The following is a 9,023-nucleotide window of genomic DNA, read 5'->3' on the forward strand; positions in this document are numbered from 1 at the left end:
TGAAATACATCCTTTGTTTGCCTGGTCACTATGCACAGCTGGCCGGAGACTCAGATCACTCAGTGGCAAACAGAGCGAAGTGGCCTTGGTACCACAGGCCTGCAGCCCTATTGCCAGAGCTTTGAAGTTAGCAGAGAGCTTTAAATAAGCGAAACTCAATAATAAGCGGCTACATTCTTGGCGAAGGTGACATTCTGTTCCTCACTGGAAATGCACCAAACAGCCAATCAAATTCATTCCTTTCTCTTTCTTTACATTGCTGTGTGTCCTCTTCCACCCCCCCCCCCACCCCCACTCATGCTCATCATTAAAATGATAAATTGCTTCACACCCCAGGCCCACATTGCTCTGCCATGGTCTCCATGGCAACAGCTGAAGCTGCACTTGCCTAGAGGGGAAATAAATAAAAATACATAAAAATACAAGGGAAAAAAAACAGGCAGCCAATCCCGGCCTGCTCCTCTTATCCACCCCCACAGGGTAAGGGAACAGGCCCCAATGGCGGCCCCTACAAACAAAAGGGGGATCAAAGGAGCAGCCAGGGACCGGGGGGCATGGAGCTGATGCCGCCAGTGTCTCACACTACCAGCTGAAGGCTACACATTGCTGCGGGTTTTCGTCATCTGCACCTTCCTGTAGCTGGTTCTAACCAGGACCGGACTTCATTGGAGTCAGTGTTTGCAATGTGCCAACAAAACGTGCCTTTGACAGCGGGAAGTGCAGAGTCAGCCATTCAGAATTTTATGAAGTAAGGTTAACCGCCACTTTATGCTCCGAATGTGAAATGAATCTCCCTAAATTTATATAAAAATACAGCTTTCCAGTCAGAAGCGTATAGGATAATCTAAGCAGGAATAAACGCTCAAATAATTTGAGACTAATAACCGTGACAGTGCCCATTTATGCTTGTCAAAGCCCCAGTTCCTTTGGGGGTACAGTGCACCACAGCAACAGAAATGTTCACTTATGCATACCAGCTAAATTGTTTTAAGCTCCAGTCAGTTGGGTGCACTGTAAAACAGTGATTGGGTGCACTGCAGTGGGGGGCAGTGTTCCGCCAATCCACTAACTGTTAATTAGCAGTGCTCATGTTTTCTTTGGTGAATTAACATTTCTGCTAATTTTGAAAATCTTCTGTGGACCATTTAGCTTCGGCTAAATTCAGTTGCTCTAACTGTAAATCCCCTAACATTTTTTCTCATGTACAGTGAATAAAGTTTAACCTTTACAAAACTGTTTTGTTAGCATTGACAAAAATCCTAAAATTACACATATTTGTTCCATCTGTTGTGAGTGTGTCTGGAACAGTCTATTTGGCATGCTGTTGGCTGACTAAAAAGACATGATGTTTTAGTTATCACAGATGCATAAATGTAAGTGAATGAAGATAAAGTCCAATTACACTGGGGTACCCTGAACTAAGCAGAGAACTGGGGCCTGTATCACAAAGCTCGATTTCTTGCTGAGTCGCATAACTTGTCAGATTCCAGGTACTTTAGTTTAAATGGACTTCATCTTCGTTCACTTACATTTAGCCCAGACTACCTTAAATACGAAAAGTTATCCGGCTATGCAAGAAGTCCTGCTTTGGGCCTGGGACTTTTTCATTTTTCCAGGTTCTGATTGACAGAGGTATAGACCAATAAAGAGCTGAGACCCTCCTTCCTAGTTCCGGGTAAATGCCGCCATGTTTGTAGTCCCCAAGCGGCTTCACTGAGGGCAAAATATCAGCATGAGCCAGTCACAACTAAATCGGAACTAAATTGCTAAATTGGTTAGACTTTCAGCTCTCTGCGTATGTTTGTAAGGGTTTCAGAGCCTAAAATCAAACAGCTAAATTCATGTAATAAAAGTCAGCAGTTAGTGGTTATTGTTTGCGTCTGCTATATATTTTTTTGTGGTTTATCCGTTTAGTGTCATCAAATTAAACTTTGGAATTAGTGCATTAGTGGATATGAAAGCTACCTTTTTGGTTAACTGTGCCCACCGCTTGTGCTCTGTAAAACAGTGAAGACCAGTGAAACTTTAAAGACGAGCAGGGAAGCTGGCAGCTCTGATATTGCATCCTGAAGGCTTCTCGCCTCAGCAGTGGTGTAATCATCATGATAACCCCTTAATGGAGCCCCAGGTTGGGGCCGGCAGGTGTGACTTTCATCTGTGACACATAAGGCTCCAAGGAACCGATGTGTGATGTGCACACTTACTGTGCTGATGTTTTATGCGTCTGTCAAAAGTCAGGTTCCAATTAAAATACAAGAATTTTACGGGGCAGCTATATTTCATTGGACAAACTGATGGAATGATAATGAAACAACAGCGATGAAAATCCAGCTACCAGTCTGGAGGCAGGATGGAGGCCAGGCCAAGTCAAACAAGGGCAAAACCACTGTGGAGGAGCAATGTTTGAGCAAAGCGGCGCTGAATGACACAGCAGCTGCATCGCATGAGGACACCTGAGCGGGGTGTCTGCAGCCAGGTGTGTGACAGATGTGAGAGAAATACAATTAATCAGTGGGAGTGCTCACATAATAGAGCATGGGGGTGAGGGAGCCAAATGCACGAGAAGCATCATGTGTGTACAACCATAGTGAGAAAAGTTTGTTCAGTCAGTCCCCAGTGTTACCACCATGCTATCAGTCAGTCTCATTTCAAGCAATGATAATCCTCTATAAGTGAAACGATTCAGTCCAATTAATTTACTGTTTAATTACATAAATCTGAGATCCAATTAAAGCATGAGAGGACTGGGACCAGAGACAAGCATATGAGCTGCTGCTCACCAGTGAGGATACAGTAAATCTACATTTCAGCAGGTCCTGCTGCTCACCACTGAGGATACAGTAAATCCACATTTCAGCATTTCCTGCAGGTGTCTCACTGACATGTGCCCAGGTAAGGCCTCATTATTGCTGAACGTTTGTTTTCCTCACTCGCTATCCTCACATGAGTCCTGTCCTAATGACACAGCCAATTAATTTTCCTCTCAGGAGACGCAAAACGTTCTGGTGTTTGTTCCTTAAATAATTCCTCTTCCTAGATTACATCTGATGGAAACTGCACTGTGCTTACTAGCAGAAAATTTGGAGCAGCACAGTATTGAGGAATGATGTACAACTACCATAAAATAATATAACAAAAAATGTTACAATTTGATTGGTTAAGTCTGCTTATTTTAAACATAATTAAATTTGCTTGCAGATATCCAACTTTCATTTCAAGTCACTTTTGGATACAAAGCACTTTTGCATCACTGAGCCTTACAAACCCTTCACGGCAGATTATAATATCATAACAGGATAATACAGCTGTTTGTGTGTTGTACTAAGACATTTTCACCAGCCTCATCACTCTTCTGTGGTATAATATTGCCGCATATCTTCTCACATTCCTGGTGTGAGAGCTCAAGTTACCTAAAGGAATATGTGCTTTGTGATAGCATGTAGAATATCATTAGTTAAAAAGTATGTAGGGTTTATTAAGGGGCTGAATTTTCTGGAGACAACTTATCTCACCACAGCTGAGCAGTGCTAGCACAATGATGCTAACACAATGATGCTAACACCTCATATCAAGTATTAGGCTTGGTAGACCAATGTGCATCTGGCTTTTCATTATTAGTACTGAAGCACTTCACTGCACCAGTAATGTTTCTTACAGAAATAATTCTGCACTTGCAGTTACTCAGAATTCTGAGTTCACAAATGCCAGAGAATCTGCATATCCTGCAGTCAGCCAGACTGCAGGTCCCTGGAGCGGCGGTAGGCCTCACTGGTCTGTGCGCTACTCCAGCCTTTGGGTTGCACCTGCTCCCAGCACGCTCACCCTTCAGCTCCCTCGCAGCAACAGGCTGTCGGGAAATGCTGAAACAAGAGTGTGTTTGGACCTCCGTTTCTGCAGTGGCGATGCTCACCAGCACCACAATCCACCCCAGGAATCTCTCTCACTGGTTCATTCTGTCTAACTTGCTTTGCTTTTCACCTGACATTAGGGCAGCAGCTCTGTGCTCTTATTCCACTCAACTCACCCAACAGCTGCCTGTAACAAAGAACTTCTAAATATAAAGATTCAGAGTTACTTTTACCAAAGGCACATTTTAGGCTCTCAGTCTGTTCCACATCTGGAATCTGAGAGGCATCAGAAGTTCCCATAAAACTGCTCTGTCTTTTACAGGCTTTTCCTTGCCTTTACAGCTAATGATGCAAAGAAAATAAGATGCCTTGAGATTAAAGCCTGCTTCTCCTGCCACTGTCGTACATTTTTGTCAGAGAAAAACTGCCTTTACTGTCCTCCGCTTTTCTGTGATCATTTCACCAGACTCCTCATTGACGAGGAAGCTGACACACGTTGATGAAATTCCCTTCATCTCTCAGCTAGGTTTTACCGATTCAGCAGCCGTTGCCCTGCTTATTGCCCTCCTCTGAAAGCAGTTCCTTCCCAGAACCATGCCAACGAGCCTGCTATCAGCTCCCACACAATCCCCAGGTGGCTATTGTGTACATTCCTCCTTCCCAAACTGCTATCTTTGGCGCATTTAAACTGCCTCTCCAGCACCCTCAGTACCCTGTGAATCACAGATGCCTGTAACTTGCTGTCCTGGGTTTTTATTAACAAAACAAAAACTGTTTTCCCCCTGTTCTTAAGTGTGATCCCCACAGGCTTGTCAAAAAGACTCATCTCAGCGGACTGTGGCACCAAACAGAGTTCATTCACTACCTGTGACTACCTATCATTACCCCTTGGAAGCATGACTGATAATTCAAATTTCTTTGTACCCAGGCTACTACAGATTTCCCCCTGACCACTCCAGTAATGTTAGAATCTGGCTTGTAGGACATAGTTCTTGCCTTAATAATTCATCTTATTTTCTTTGCATCATTAGCCTGTTGGGTGAGTCGAGTGGAATAAGAGCACAGAACTGCTGCCCTAATGTCAGGTGAAAAGCAAGTTAACCAAAATGAACTGGTGAGACAGATTCTGGTGAGCGTCGTATAAAACAGCACAGCAGCTAAGTCTCGAAAACAGCCCCAACTCTTTTCTAACTCCCCCTGTCCTCCGCACACGTCCCAGAGACAGCCACGTTTCTCCCTGTTGTGCCCGGTGATTTCCCCAAATGTCCCCCTGCCCTCCGCCCACACATCCCACAGACAGCCATGTTTATCCCTGTTGTTTCAGATGCCCAGCAAAGCCTAGCTCAGATTCTTAGACTCTTACCCAGCAACCACAATTGGACACAAATTTACATCCACAAAGAGCTTCTCTTCCCGCTTGAATCTGTTACATATCATGCCTTGCACGTGCATCCCAAAAATGTACTCTTTCTTATTTCAGTTCTTGTGATTTGTAGCACATGCCATGTGGTGAGAAATGGTTTTGCATCACCATGTGCCTGCAGCTTCCATAATTACTGCAGGAGAAAAGTCCAGATCATTTAATGATACAAAAGATCGGATTACACCCATTAAACTAGGCCAGTCCCAAAGGGAATAAAATAAATGTTATTTAAAATACATTTTATATTGACTGCCAGAAAAGATATTCTCCATACTTAATTATCTCTGATTAAATAAATAATGCATGGGACTAAAGTAAGGCATTTAAATCCAAGCAAGAATATATTTTCTTTAGTTTTGCACGGGTATTCACTGTTGAGGACATTAGTAACTTACCAGTTCTTATTACTGATCCAGCATCGTCTATAACTAATATATATATATAACTGAAGCTGATGTTTTGCAAAGCCTAGCTAAGCTCAAAATAAATAAATCACAGGGCCCTGATGGCATCTTACCTATGGTGTTAAAAGAGATGAGGGATATTATTTGCCGACCGTTAACTTTACTGTTTCAAAAATCCTTATCTGAAGGTGTGGTACCTTCTGATTGGAAGCATGCCAACATAACGCCCATTTTCAAAAAAGGGGATAGAAGTAATTTGTCAAACTATAGGCCAATCAGTCTAACTTGTAACTGATAAAGTTGTGGAGGCTATAATCAAAGAGAAAATGGTAGATTACCTGGACTCCAATAACATTTTGCGGGATAGCCAGCATGGATTTAGGAGAGGTAGATCCTGTTTAACGAATCTGTTGGAGTTTTTTGAGGAAGCTACTCAGGAAGTTGATGATAAGAAGGCCTATGATGTTATCTACTTAGATTTCCAAAAGGCTTTTGATGTTGTCCCCCACAAGAGGCTCCTACTTAAACTCAAAGCGACAGGTATTTTAGGTACCGTAGCGACCTGGATTGATAACTGGTTAACAGATAGGAAACAGCGAGTAGTTATAAGAGGCACAATGTCACAGTGGGCCTGCGTCCATAGTGGGGTACCGCAGGGTTCGATTTTAGGACCACTACTGTTTCTAATTTACATAAATGATATAGATACCAATATATACAGTAAACTGGTGAAATTTGCAGATGACACCAAGGTGGGTGGTGTAGCGGATACTGAATTAGCGGCTCAGCAGCTACAGCGGGATCTTGATTTAATCAGTGACTGGGCCGATACCTGGCAGATGAAATTTAACGTAGACAAATGTAAGGTACTCCATGTAGGGAGCAGAAATATAAAGTATAGGTATTTTATGGGTCCCACTGAAATAAAGGTAGCTGATCATGACAAAGACCTTGGTGTGTATGTTGATGCTTCCATGTCCCATTCTCGCCAGTGTGGGGAAGCAATAAAAAAGGCCAATAGGATGTTGGGGCATATCTCCAGGTGTGTGGAGTATAAGTCAAGGGAGGTAATGCTAAGATTATACAATTCCTTGGTGAGACCTCACCTAGAATATTGTGTGCGGGTTTGGTCACCATATCTTAAAAAGGACATTGTGGCCTTAGAAAAGGTGCAGCGTAGGGCCACAAAAATGATTCCTGGTCTTAGAGGAATGTCATACGAGGAACGGTTACTTGAGCTAAATCTGTTCAGTCTCAAGCAAAGGAGACTGAGGGGGGACATGATCCAGGTATATAAGATTCTAACAGGTTTGGATGCTGTTCAACCAAATAGTTACTTCAGCATTAGTTCAAATACACGAACTCGTGGCCATAGGTGGAAATTAGCGGGAGAACATTTCAAACTGGATTTAAGGAAGAACTTCTTTACACAGCGCGTAGTCAGAGTATGGAATAGTCTTCCTGATAACGTAGTGCAAGCTGAATCCTTGGGTTCCTTTAAATAAGAGCTAGATAAGATTTTAACAACTCTGAGCTATTAGTTAAGTTCTCCCCAAGCAAGCTTGATGGGCCGAATGGCCTCCTCTCGTTTGTATAGTTCTTATGTTCTTATATTAAAATATTTAGAAACAATTTTTCAACTGGCCATTCGTTAAGGAAAGGAAGAATAGAAATGACTCCTTAAGCTGTAAAAAAAAATGTGCAAAATATAATTATCATAACAACGATAAATGATGAATGAAAGGTCATTTTCATAATAATAATCTGGTAACATATCGTGGTGACACACCTCACACCCCCAGCGGCTCAGGGGGCAAGGCGCCTCACACCAACTGCCGGCTCAAGGGGAGAGGTGCTTTACACCCCTGGCAGCTCAAGGGGCGATACACCTCACACCCCTGGTGGCATGTCCAGGCTGGAGTGCCCTCAGTCCTGAAATCCTGAGGCTCCAGACTCACCGTAATCCTGTCCTATGGTACTTGCTGTTAGAAGCTGGATGGATGGGTGAATGAGGTTGGTGCTACTCCCTTCTTTTGAAAACATCCTCTGCTGGCTGTAGCACTGGCGTGTGCTTGATGCTCACCTTTTGTCCGTCTTCTGTCAGGTTTGAGTCCCCTCATGTCACCTGTCTCCACAGTTTAAATGGGATCCCACTGTCCCAGCAAGGCCTCGCTCACCCTGCATTTTACACCCGCAGTGCCGGATCCCCCGAATGTAACCAGAGTAAAGGAGCCAGGCACACTCATTATATGCCGTTTCTCACATTGTCCCCCAAATATCTGTCCCCTCCCTTGAAAGTAACATAACAGTAAAACCTGGAGATGTCCTGTGTATGTGTGTGTACAAAAACCATAAACACCACCCCCCACTACCCCTCCACCAGCACCCCCAGTGCTTTGCAGTCCCAGTCTTACTTCTGACATGTTACTTTTCTAGAATTTTTATTTGGCTATATTTTCTGGTTTCTGGGAGAGACTCACCATGAAAGTACACTGGATGAAGGCCCCCAGATGGCTGTATGTGGCTCAACAGGTTAGGGTGCTGTGCCTGTCATCAGAAGGTTGTGGGTTCATAACCCAAGGTTAGCATAATGATTCCAGTGTTGGATCCATGGGGACCAATTAACCCCAATGGACTGTCCAACAGTTTTCTTGATCATACATCACTTTGAATAAAAATATCTGCTAAATGAAAAAAGTACAGCATAGAAGATGGGTGAATATCTCCATCTTTTCTTTTCCTTCTCTAGTCTTAACCCTCTCATTCCGACATTGAATTGTACAGTAGGCTGATCTCGCAGCTGTCCTCATTGTCTTTTCAAGACCCCAAGATCCTCATATTCTTGTTTGTAAATATTTCTTGGTTCAGGAATATTGAGACTTAATATTCTGTTCAGACTTAAGTCAAACAAAAGTCTAAAAATGTTATTGTACGTGTTCTGCTTCTGTATAATTCAGACCTCATTTGCTCATCTCTTGCATCTTATTAATTACTCAAATATGATGTTTCCCCTTAGAACTCATCAGTTAATCTTCCTCAGCTTACATCGCATGCATTCTAATTCTAATACATTTCCATTATAAGTATTTTTACATATTTTACAGCAGTGTTTCTCAAACCAGTCCTCGGGGACACTCAGGCAGTCCATGTTTTTGATCCCTCCCAGTGACATAGCAGAAACGTGGACCGTGTGGTTGGGAGCGGGAGGGGGGCAAAAACGTGGACCGTCTGGTTGGGAGCGGGAGGGGGCAGAAACGTGGACCGTGTGGTGGGGGGCAGGGAGGGGAGCAAAAACTTGGACCTTCTGGGGGTCCTAGTGGACTGGGTTGAGAAACACTGTTTTACAGT

Source organism: Brienomyrus brachyistius, chromosome 15, assembly GCF_023856365.1.
Source record: "Brienomyrus brachyistius isolate T26 chromosome 15, BBRACH_0.4, whole genome shotgun sequence".
Classification (NCBI taxonomy): domain Eukaryota; kingdom Metazoa; phylum Chordata; class Actinopteri; order Osteoglossiformes; family Mormyridae; genus Brienomyrus; species Brienomyrus brachyistius.